We start from the raw sequence: 13,306 nt of genomic DNA, 5'->3' as shown, positions 1-13,306 counted from the left end.
GCTGTGCCCTCACAGCCCTCAGTCAACGCACTTGCATTCTGGACCAGTTAGGCGTTTAGGTGACCCTGGACTGCATGTGCTCTCTGTCCTATAAATAATCATTATCACAGCCAATGCATATGAAACACTCCTTTGTGCCAGGCACTCAGACAAGTACTACATGAATTAACTCATTTAATTCTTCCGACAACTCCAAGTAACAGGTTTCTGTTATTATCCTCATTGCTTGGTTGCAGAGGAAAACGAAGGCAACAGAGAGGTTAAATAACTTGCCTCTAGCTGGGTGAAGTGGTGCACACCTGTAGTTCCAGTGCTTTGGGAGGTCAAGGCTGGAGGATCACTTGAACTCAGGAGTTCAAGGCTGCAGTGAGCTATGATCATGCCACTGCGCTCCATCCTGAATGACAGAGTGAGACCCTGTCTCTCAAAAAAAAAAAAAAAAAGGAAAACTAGAAGAATAAAATATATAAATAACTTGCCCAAGGTCATACAGTTGGAGCCAGGATGGGAATGCACAGACTGTCCAGTTCCAAAGTGGCTCTTAACCTCTCTGCTAATACTGCCTATTTGAAGACTTTGCTTTTTCCTTAGGTCCGCTACCTGCCCCCTGCCTCCCCGAGGAATGGTGGGCCCTTTGTTTCCTGCCTTCCCACCTGTAAACTATGAACGCCCATACCCATCCTTGTCCCTCTCTGATGCACAGCTAAGGTATGTTCTCCGCTCCCCACAACACATACCTGTCTGGAGCTCTATCAGATATTCTTTTTCCTGAATCGACTACTTTCCCTCATCTGGCTCTTCACCCTGAGAATATGAGCATGTGAACTCCTTCCTGAGACCCTTCCTCCTGGCTCCTGAAACCTCTTCTTCACCCTGATGCTCCCTCCTGGCTGCGGCATCATCCCACTCCCTTTATGCTCAAAGTCAACTCCTCAAAAGACTATTGTCCATTCTCCATCTTCACCCCCACCCCTCCACACGCTCATGGAGGCACAGCAATCCAGCCTCCTGGACAACCACCCCAAGTTCAAAGGTGGATTCCTCGTTGCTTCACCCAAGCAGTCATTTCATTCATGACCTTCCTCAACTTCTCTGAAGCACAGACGCTGAATACCTTGCACACAGCAGGCTCTCAAATCTGTGTTGAACTGATGAATGACCAGTCCTCCTTCACTGACTGTCCCTCTTCCCTTGGCTACCTGAAGTGGCCAACACTGTCATTTGCCTACCCCAAATACCCCGAATCCCTTTTCCCCATGTGCTTTATTAACAGGATCATAGCTTTATTTAGGAAGGTAATGTTCCCAGTTAAACAAACAAGAAACTTGTATTCCTAGACATTCTAGCAGTGAGGTATCGACAGACATTTACATCCAGAGAGACTTGTTAGAGGCAAACTCAGTTGGGAAGTGCATGTCTGCCACTTGGCATTTGCTCTTTGCCCTTTCTTCCACGGATGATGAACTTGGGAGACAGCATGAGCAGGGCCTCCATATATGCCTGGTTTTCCCTTCCTGGTATGCCTGGCTTTCCTCCACTTCTCTGAACACTTTTTCTTGGGCTCTCTGGCAGGCTTCCACCTTTTTTGACTGTTTCTTAAATGTTCCTGTTCCTCATGGTCTTCCGAATTCTTTTCTTCTCACTGCTTCTGAATAATCTCTTCCATCACCAATGGGTTTAACTGCAACCTACTTGTGATGACTCCCAAATAACTCTTTGAGCCCAGACTTTCCTGAGCTCAAGATTTATATTCCCAGCTGCTTTTAGGGTTTCTATAGTATCTCGCAGGCACTATAAATTTAAAATGCTTCAATTGCAGTTTATCGTATCCCATCCAGCTCAAAGAATGCCACCATTAGCACCCAGTTGTCCAAGCCAGAAATCAAGGGGCCATCCCAATTCCTCCTCAATACATCCTCCCCACAACCTATCAATTAAGCTCTTTCCAATCAATCTCCTTGATGTTCCTTGACTCTGAGTCTTTCTCTGCATTTTCCCTTATACAAACTTAATTGAGATCTCATCATTTCTAACACAGATTGCTGCCCTAGCCTCCTAATTAGTCTGCCTTGTTGGTGAACAACATTGCTAAAGGGACTTTTCTATATGCAAATCTGTCTAACCACTCTCCTTCTTTGAAATCCTGCAAGGGCTTCCCACTGCTTCAGGGCAAACGTCAGAGTTTTTGGCACAGCGTATGACCTCTCATGACTCTCATATCTCCTCCCAGCTCACCCCAACACAATTGCAGCCATATGGGATGACTGTCAGCTCTCAGAATGCGTGGTTCTCTTTGCATCTTACCTTTGCACACACTTCAATGCCTGGCAGATCCCCTTCACTCTCAGGCTAAGTGCTCTTTGTCCTCCAAGATGCAGCTCAGGCATGACTTCCTCGTATGAATCCTCTCCTACCCCTCCTGAGGCAAAGGGCAGCGTTTCCTCTCTGTACTCACGTGCTCTGGGACTAACTCTCTTGTGACACTTACTGACTATATTGTAATCCTCAGTTTAAATTTCTTCTCTTTCTAGTACACTATTGGCCCCTTGAGGGCAATAACCTCTGTCCATCCATCCATCCATCCATCCATCCATTTTCTATCCATCACAGTGCCTGGCACATGAATAGACACAAAAATGGAAAGTTTAATGCATATATGCGTATTTCTGTTGTTCTTAGATAAGCTACCTTGAGTTCAGAAAGGATGTCTCATTTTTTAGTCCTTACACATTAAGTAGATGCTTCATAAATGTTTTCTTCCTCCTTTTAGCATTGGATAATCAATGAATGTTCAAGCATCAAACTGACATGAAAAACTAAGGATGGCTATCAATTTAGTATTTCGAATACTTCCATAAGATATCTTTTCTTGCTGCTCCAGGTTCATTCCATAAAGTTTCAGTTTCTTTGAATAGTTTCTCTTTTGGAATAACTTTAAAAATCATTATAAATGCAACTCATATCTATTTTAGAAATATTAGAAAGAGACAGAAAATCACAAAGAAAATAAAAGGAGCCATCAATCTTCTCATCCAGAGATGCCCATTATTTATCTGGTGGGGTATCTTTTTCTAAGCTGTTTTCTGTGATGGTAACACACTGACTTCACTCTCTATCGCCTGTTTCCAGACTGGCACAAGAGCCGAAATGGGCTGCTAATATGCTGGGGCAAACCCCATCATTCATTCCATCAGAACTCAACCTAACAGTCAAAAGACAAAACAAGGAGAGTCCGTGTGGTGGCCACTCTAAATGATGAAGGCTTCTTAACCTGAGACTGGGCTTGTTTCGGAGCATGCTGTTCTTTGGCTTCAAACCATACTCAGGTGTGTCTTCCGGACTTTCCCTTATCTCTTTGATGAGATTCCGTCCAGCCTGACCAAATGTACTTCTTTCAAGTGGTATATTATATTCACAGGAGTAACTCTGTAATCTTATTATTAAACTCTGTCAATTCCTATGGTTTTGAAAGTACGAAAAAAATCCCAAATCTTTAGTCTTGGAATATATTTCAAATCTCTCCCACCTGGCAGGGTGCCTCAACACCTACCACTGTGCGGATGTCTCAGTATTACATGTACCCTCTTTTCTCAGCATCAAGGAACAGCATAAACCTATAATTCTTAAATTCAGCCCAACTGAAAGAAATCCAGGAAGTATTTAGCATTGTTGTGATTATTAGCAATCCAATATGAAAAAAAAAATGTGCCCTTTTCCTAGTGTTAATACCGCTAAGTATCCCTGGAATTCTAAGTTCTCTCATGCCCGGGCTTGTTATTTTCCCTTGGATAGCCCTCCTTTGAGAATTTTCAGCAGAATATAAAGGACTATATCCTGGCTCAAGCAAAGCACCCTCTCCATCCCCTCCTCACACACACAAATTAAATTTGCCTTATCAGAAGGAAGGCAGGGGCATCTGGGAACAGAGCAATGGGTTAAAATATCTATGGACCAATCCACCTGTGTGGTAGCAGCAGGTGCTGACTCAGTGAGGCCTGAGAGCCCTAGGAATGGGCATGGAAACCTGCAACTTGGATCGACACTTTTCCTATCTGGGATTTCTATATGAGGGGGAGAAGAGATGCAAGCACAGGGAGACAACTGCTCAAAGTATTCCGACACTTGGAGTGCTTACAGCTCAAGTTCCTCAAGAACTTAACAGTCATGGAGAATTTGGAGCAAGGGTACCCAAATATGACCTTGGGAAGCCTAGGACACCTTTGTTTGAATGACAAAAAGGCAACCTTTCTGATTTAGCAAATGCCTATGCCCTTGTAGAAAAATGAGAAAAAGATACCACCTCTGGGCAGACTTAACCCTGCAAAGAAAAAGGCCCCTTTTCAACAGCAGATACAGAGCGTGGCAGCTGAGAATAGGTTGGAAATCAGCCTCCATCTACACTTCAGTGGAGCCCCTTTGTGCACTGCACTAACTATAGAATCACACATAAAGGCCCGACATCCTCTTGATGTAGATTCTATCCATGGATGACTGACTGGGATGGGTCTTCAAAGCCTTCTTACATCAGTAAGAAGGAAATGGTGAGGTCTGTTGAACCCAAGGTACTTCAAGCAACCCATGTTTCTTCCCCATGCCACAGAAACCAAGGAAAACTGGATTACTCATCCATTTAACAAACACCTGTGCATGTGCAGGCCCTGTCTAGATGCTGGATGAAAAGCATGGTACAAACCTCCAGGACTATTGCATTCAAAAGGCAAGGTCTACCCCCAACATTTGCAGGGCCTAAGCAAGAGAAAAAATGGTAGCCACATACCACATGCTGTGTGTGAGGCTTCTCCTCACTCACTGGCCCAAACTGGGCACCTGCTGCCCACAGGTATCTCCACCAGCCCCTTCACCATCACTATTTTCAGTTTCTCTAAGGAACCTGATATGGGAAGGCCAGGCTCATGTATGTTTTCTTTGGAAAAATATCTATTTAAGTCCTTTGCCTATTTTTCAATCAGGCTCCTTATTTTTTCTTTTGCTATTGGGTTGTAGGGGTTCCCTATATATTTTGAATATTAACCCCTTTTCAGATGTATAGTTTGTTAATATTTTCTCTCATTCCATGAGTTGCCTTTTTATTCTATTGATCATTTCCTTTGCTCTTGAGTTTGATATTGTCCTAGTCCTATCTGTCCACTTTTGCTCTTGTTGCCTGTGATTTTGGTGTCATATCCAGGAAATTGCTGCCAAAACCAATGTCATGAAGCCTTTCCCCTAGCTTTTCTCCTAGGAGTTTCACAGTTTCAGGTATTATTTTTAAGTCATTAATCCATTTTGAGTTGGTTTTGCGTCTGATATAAAAGTCCAGTTTCATTCTTTCACATATGGATATCCAGTTTTCCCAACACCCTTTGTTGAAGATACTATCTTTCCCTATTGTGTATTCTTAGCACTCCCGTTGAAGATCAATTGATCGTATATGTATGGGTTCATTTCTGGGGCCTCTATTCTATTTTATTGGCCTATATGTCTATTTTTATGAGAGTGCCATACTCTTTTGTTTACTGTGGCTTGTAATATATTTTGAAGTTAGGAAGTGTGATGCCTTCAACTTTGCTCTTCTTTCTCAAGATTGCTTTGGCTATTTGGGCTCCTTTGTGGTTCCATATGAATTTAATTTTTTTCTATTTCTATAAAACAATACCATTGGAATTTTGATAAGAAGTGCAACTAAGAGGACTTCATTCTTTTGCACAACTGTTGTGTACCCTAAAATTAGTCACTGATGAACAGAAGATATGTACTACAGATAGAGAGTTTCAGTATTTTCAAGTATATTCCAAATGCTTTTTAAAATTACAGCCAACATATTGATGGAAGGTGTGCTTATCTCAAATATAATTTTAGCTGCATCCAGATTTCCCTAGCTTTGAACTTATATATCCAACTGACAGCTCCCTTTAGAATCCTCAAAAACATATTAGAGATAGGTCCTAAACAAAACTCAGACACCTCTTTATTTCTGCCCCTGCAAACTTTCCCATCTCATTCAATGTCACTTCATTCCCAGTTTTACTCAAGTCAGTAAACTTCATTTACAAAAATCAGTCATTCTTGATTTCTCTTTCTCCTTAGTATGCCCTCTCCCAAATCTTGCTGATTTCTCAAAACCATCTTTTGTTCTCCATCCTAATTGCTACACCTCAGCCCAGTCACCAATATCTCTTGCCTAGACTAATATAACATCCTCCTACTTGATCTTCCTGCTCCCATTCTCCACAAGGCAATAATGGTCTTAAAAAGGAAATCAGTTCAGGTTAGGCCTTGTGTAAAACCCTTTAATGTCTTCTCATGGCATTAGAATAAAATCTAGACTTCTGATCTTGCCCTATAAGACCCTGTGTGGTCTGTTGCCTGCCTAGCTCTCCATGCTTATCTGATGCTATGCTTCCTCTTGCTCACCAGCCTCCTTTCAATTCCTCAAGTGCATGCACATGCCTCCCCCTTGCCCATGATGATTCTCCCTGGCCACTCTACCCAAAGCAGGTGCTTCTCTGTGGTTCAAGTTCTCAGCCCATTGTTTATTTCCTTCCTAACATTTATTGTAATTGGCAATGATTTTACTAACTACTAACTACCTTTTATTGTTTTTGTCTGTTTCCTCTCACTATAATGTAAACTCCATGAAGCCAGCAGCTTAACATGTCTATTAGGAACTAGAGTGAAAGTTAATTCAGTTCAATGACTGGTCCACAGTGTCTACAGTAAGTGCTCAAGAAATATTTACCAAGTGAACAATCTTACAACCATCTTAAAAATTCACCCCAATTATTGCTCTCCAGACTTCTATCAATTAAGCTTCTAAAGCATAAACAAAAATTTCTTTCTTATAAGACAAACTCAAAACTTTCATTATACTTTGAGGAAGTTTAATTCAAATCTGGGCTCCAACAGATTATTTTCTTCAAATATTCACATTGGCTATCAAGTGGAACTCCATGGGGAATGAAAAAAAACCATCATGGATGCAAATTCAATTATTAAAAAAAAGGCAGTAGCATAACAGTACTCATGCCTTATTTAATGTGGAAAATATTTAAATAAGATCATTATGGCTCTCTTACAGCATATCTATTTAGTCTAAACCTCTGGTTCCTTTCCACTATAAATCTACTTTGTTTGAAATCTCAGAATGTATAGCCCAAGGCTTTTCCAATGCTAAAACAAAACAAAACAAAACAAAACGGGCACAGTGATCTTTATCACATTTTGGAGTATTAATTACTAACAGCACAAAAAATTTAGCAGATAATTTGAACTATATATTCTTTATCTATTCTTTCTTCCAATCTCTTTGTGAATCTGTAGCCATAATTTCTAAGCAATTAAATACAAGACAGGAAAATAGTACATCATTGAGACAAGAAGTAGTTACAACAACTCCTTAATAAGCCATGTCCATTTCATCTGATCTTTCAGGGTCAAATGGTTTAGTAATTCCCTAAAAAGGAATAAACAATGAAGATTTAAAAAAACTGAGAAATAGGAAAAGTAAAAACAATTAGCAAACACTACCACCATCACCAACAAAAAATTCAACCCAATACTTACTCCAAATGTTTTAAATCAACATTGCAATTCTTGTTTGCTGGAGAATCCTAGAATATACTCTGTTCTTTGTACATATTGAATGAAACTCATCATGTACCCCTTGTCTCCCTGGGGAATGCCTATCCACTTATTAACCTGCTAAAGAGTTGCTTCCTCTGTAAAAACCTTTGCATTTCCTTCCTCTGGGTTCCTGTAGCATCTTGGACATATGTCTTTTACACAGCAATAAATAACAACAAAGCATCGTAGACATTAAACATATATGTGTGTACCACACCAAGAGCAACTTAAGGACTTGTCCACTCGTCTTTGTAAGCCCAGGCCCTAGGACAGTGCCAGGTACATAGTAAGTATTCATTCACCACATTTATTGAAAAAATGAATAATTAACTCATCTCTTTTATTCCTTTTCCTAAGATCTATATATGGTCACCATATTTTATAACCCTAAAACTGACAACCATGATGTCATAAAGGGTTTTGCTGTCATTTTTACGTGCATAAAATAGAAATATGCTAGTTTTGATGTCCAAATACTAGAATTTCTAAGATGTTTCACTGGGCAACTGGAGGGAATATTTGATAACTAACCTAGAAAACATGGGATCTCAAGTTGCCATAGCTATGAAAGACGGAAACGGTGGTGACCTTAAATCTGTGGGATAGATATCTAACTCTGGCTTCTTTCTCATCTCCCCACTTCCTATGCTCCAGCCTTTCTTTCATTCAAATGACACAATGGTAAGGATCACTGACTTCCTGGCAATCTCACTAGCCATGAATTACAGGTTGCTCTGGTTGAGGAGAAGACAACCTCAGAGCATCATTTCCTGATGACATTATCAAAACTCTCTAGTTTGGATCAAATGAGGAAAATGCTGTCTTAGATTCATGAAAAAATCTGAAATGCAGATTATTTTCAGAAAACTACACTTTTCTTTTTTTTCAGTCACACACAGGAGCTCCAAACATGACCATCAAATAAATAACAAAACCGGTTCAGAAAGGAATGTTTTAAGAATGAACAAAGTTGAATTAGGTATTTTATATTGGCAAGTCTAAGAAATGTTTGTGGTCTTTAAATTTTAAAAGTTTGTTCAGATGTACATCAGAACATTGTTTGTAATTGAGGAAAAAATTGAAAACAAGCTAAAGAGTAACAGTGGATTAACTGTGGTACATCCACAGAAAATAACATGCAACTATCAAAAAAATGCAAAAAAAACCATGCAACTATCAAAAAAATGCAGAAGCATATTTAAAACATTCACTGTATATTACATGGGGAATAAAAGCTGTTTATGGAGCTGAATATACAGCAGGATGCTATCACTGTATGAAATCACATATGCATATTTAGACATAGAAAAAGCGTGGAACAATATACATGAAGTGCAAACAATGGCATCTCAGTGAAGTGTACTACTTTTGCTTATCAGAATTTTCTACAATTTCTAAAATGAACCTGCATCGCTTCTCTCATTAGAAGGTGTAATTTGCCTGTTTCAGTATATTTTGTTATTCTAATCTTTTTTTCACATGATTAAAATACATGTCTTATGAAAGTTTGCTCAAAAGTAAATGTCATTTAACTTCTCATCCTAATTATAGAAAAAGGTTGATTGACTGTGTTAAAATTAAAGCAGATTTCTGAATTCTCTATGAAAATATGAATGAAATAGGAGAAACCCAAAAATTTTCATGAATGTTAGGAAAACTAAAAGGAAAGCTCACTGACTTCATATACCATCAAAATTGCAACACCATTTCCCTAGAAAGAGTTTTAGTCTGGAAGATTTCCTAAAGTCTAAAACATTTGCTAATGTGCAAATATTTTAAGATACATATCACAGATTTCTGTGAGCAACCATTCCACATATTTTCCAAGCGTTATCTATCACCATTAATAAACATTCACTAAGTTCTTTCTCAGTCAGCTGGTATTAGGAAAGACAGATAAACTATTGTCCCTTTCCTTCAGGAAATTTGCCCTAAAGATAGGGGATTATTCCATATATTACATATATTCTTCGGGTTTCCATTTATTCAAGTTACCAGTTTTCTGAATAAATAACTTTACAATTTTATAGAGAATTCCTTTCTAATCCTTACTACTTTTTGTGATAAGAACCACTCCCATTTAACAGATGAAAAGACTAAGACACACAAAGATTAAGCAATTTGCCTAAAATCAGAAAGCTTGGAAGTCATAAGGTTAGGTGTGGAATGTAGTTCTACCAGCCTGTAGAGACACAGATGTTTTAACCATTAAAACACACACACACACACACACACACACACACACACACACACACACTCTCTCTCTCTCTCTCTCTCTCACACACACAAAGTACGGAGTACAGGCAGAAGGTAGTACACTGATTCAGAGGAAAACCAACTACCTAGAGCCGGAAGGATCAGAGGACATTCCATGGAGTGCACGGCACTTAACTGACGTCTTGAAAGACAGAAATGCATTATCAGGAGAGATAAGCAGTTCCAGGAGAAGGCATTTTTCCCTGCTGGTTACAAATATGGCTTGGATGTCCCTCAGTCCTCTTTTGTAAAGGATCCAGACAGACTTCCCAACCCACAAGAAGGAACCTGACAATATTCTATGATTAGAAGGAAATCTTAGCAATTCAAAGTGAGGAAAATATTGTTTGTTTCCTATCATTACTGGTCCTCTCCTCTCCCACTATTCAGCAACAATTTTGCAAAGGAATAGGGAAAAATCTGCTCCTGAATAAAATCTAAGAAGACAATGAACTATTTTTTTTTTTTTTTTAAATTTACAGCACTCACTGAAGAGAAAAATGTCTCTGGGTTAGGAAACTGGGCCAAAGTTACAGAAATAATTGTGTCATGGGTGTGGAACTATATTTCAATTTATAAGTGGAAAAAAGTCATCAGGAGAAATAGATGACAAGGGAATAAGATGAACCAGACAAACCCATGAAGGAAGTAAGTCAGTAAAGCCCTTAGCTTGAACAGTTTACTCATGTTTGGAGTAAAAACATTTACTTATAAAATTGTTCCCTCTCACAATAATGCCAAAGAAAGAAAGAAGGAAAGAAAGAAAAGAAACTGTCATTTATCCTTGATTGTTCCCCCAAGCTATAATCATATACGTGTAAAGGAGTATTTCTTGTGAAACACTTAATACCAATTTACCAATAAAAGGGGAGGAAGATGACCTTTCGCTTCAGTTCCTTTTTCACCTCAAGAATCTAGAAGAACCCACATCCTTCTTCAGCCATCTGGCTGTCTCCAATTGTGCTCACTGTATTCTATCTTAACTCCACTCAAGTCAGGCTCCAACTGCACCACTCCACCGCAATGACTCTCACACAGGTGACTTGTAACCTCTATGTCACTAAATGCAGCACTCAGTGATTAGACTTCATCTCACTTGTCAGATCAGCTGCAACTGATCCACCATCATTCCATCTTCTCTCATGTCTTCTTCACATGGTTTCTGAAGCGCCGTGCTCTCTTGGTTTTCCTACCTCTCTGATTGCTCTAGCTTGGTTTCCTTTTCCTGATCTTTCAATGTTATAGAATGCTTCAAGGTTCAGTTCTTGGTCTTTTCTTTAATGACACTTTCCCCTTAGTGATCCCATCTACTCTCCTGACTTCACTATCCACAGGCAGATGACTCACAATTGTGTATTTCAGTCCAGCCCTCTTTCCTGAACTTGACTCAGGTATCTAACTGCTTACTTGAAGCCTCCACTTGAATGTCTAATAAAGATTGCTTAACATATGCAAAACTCAGCAGCTAATGCCACTCACCTCCACAGCCATAGCCCCTCCCCCCGCCAAAAAATATCCTACTCCACCCATAGATTTCCATATTTCAGCTGATGGCAACTCCAATCCTTCCCATTGTTTAGGCCTCAAACCTTTCAGTTATGCTTAACTTCTCTCTTATGCCCACCTTAAATCTACCAGCAAAATCTGTTGGTTCTATCTTCAAAATATATCTAGAATTTAGCCACTTCTTCCACCTCCACCGCTACCACCCTCATCCAAGCTATCATCATCTCTTACCTGGATTGCTGGATAGCCTCCTAATTGGTCCCCCTGCCTCTACCATGCCCTCAGAGTCTATTCTCAACACAGCAGGAGTGTTCCTATTAAAATCTAAGACAGATCATGTCACTCCTGTGCTCAAAGCTCTGTGATGGCTCTCATCTCACTCATAAAGCCAGTGTCCTTCATACAAGATACTATGCCACCTATGTTTGCAATAATCCTCACTATTGCCCACCTCTCTAACCCCCCTCTAACTATTTTTCCCTTCAACAACTCTGCTTCAGCCATCCTGAGCTCCTGTTCCTTACACTATATGTGTATACACATACACACTTTATATGTGTAAATTTACATAGTAATTTACTTATTTTTTATGTTTGTTACTGCCCCTCCCTCTACCCTGTTAGAATGTATGCAAAATGTGGGTTCTACAGGGCAGGAGTCTTTGTTTTGTACACCAAAGTATCCTAAGAGACTAGCCCAGTGTGAGGCACATAATCAGTGCTTTAATCAACATCGCTTAATGAATGAATTTCTAGTCTCAGCAAACTATAAAGGGCTCAGCCATGTGACTGAACTTGTTCCACTAAGAATCTTACTACATTCCTTTCTCTTAAAAAACATGTGGGCCAGGCGCAGTGGCTCACGCCTGTAATCCCAGCACTTTGGGAGGCCGAGGCGGGCAGATCACGAGGTCAGGAGATCGAGACCATCCTGGCTAATGCAGTGAAACCCTGTCTCTACTAAAAATACAAAACAATTAGCCAGGCATGGTGGCGGGTGCCTGTAGTCCCACCTACTCGGGAGGCTGAAGCAGGAGAATGGCTGAACCTGGAAGGTGGAGCTTGCAGTGAACCGAGATCGCGCCACTGCACTCCAGCCTGGGCGACAGAGCGAGACTCTGTCTCAAAAACAAACAAACAAACAAACAACAACAAAAAAACACATGTGCCACAGTAAATGCTGAATGTTTGTTGAATGAATTTCTAAATGGCACTGTGTTGTAAATGGAATAAAATCTCACCACAAATATCATGAACTCAATAAAACAAAACAAAACAAAACAGAAACTGTGTACCATTTGTTCATCCATTTATCCACCTATTAATTCATCTACTCAACATAAATTTGCGTAACTATAATGTGCTCTGCATTATGTCCCTGTATTAGGGACATAAATAAAAGGCTTAGTCCCTATTTTTGCATGGGGCAAAGAGAAAAGAAACCATACAAATACAATTCAGACTATTAATTGCCTTTATAGAGGGAAGTCCTGGGAACAACAGGATCACAGAAGAAAGCACCTAACTGACCGGGGTTGTAGAGGCAGGGGCCATCAGGAAAGATGTGCCCCTTGAACTAAATTTTTAAGGAGTTAGTTAAGGAAAAAGAGTTGGCAGGGGTTGTGGAGGAAGGAGGAAGAAGATGCCATTTTAAGCAGAGGACACAGCTTGTCTGAAAGCACAGCCAGTAAGCATATACAGAAAACACTGAACTCCAAGCAGCTCAGTTAGCTAGAGTACTGGAATCCAGGGGATATGTTGAAGTGGAGAGGTCTTTTACTCATACTGCATAGTTTGATTTAAACTTGAACTTATGTGGTAGCCATTACAGTTGCATTCTCAAGTTTGTATTTTAGAAATATCTGAAAGCAAGTAGTATGGTAAACGGGGCCTTGAGAAAGACTATATAGAAAAGGTATGAA

General features: G+C 39.9%; 1 protein-coding gene across 14 annotated transcripts in view; it reads right to left on the bottom strand.

Moving 5' to 3' along the window:
* The window catches only part of PIP5K1B (phosphatidylinositol-4-phosphate 5-kinase type 1 beta), a 305,504-nt gene that overhangs the window by 205,884 nt on the left and 86,314 nt on the right, over window positions 1–13,306 (bottom strand). The gene's annotated exons all lie outside the window — the stretch shown is intronic.

The sequence above is a fragment of the Pan paniscus genome, chromosome 11 (assembly GCF_029289425.2).
Source record: "Pan paniscus chromosome 11, NHGRI_mPanPan1-v2.0_pri, whole genome shotgun sequence".
In the NCBI taxonomy this organism is placed as follows: Eukaryota; Metazoa; Chordata; class Mammalia; order Primates; family Hominidae; genus Pan; species Pan paniscus.
Note: the sequence above shows the minus strand (reverse complement) of the source record. Positions and strands in the feature narration are given on the sequence as shown.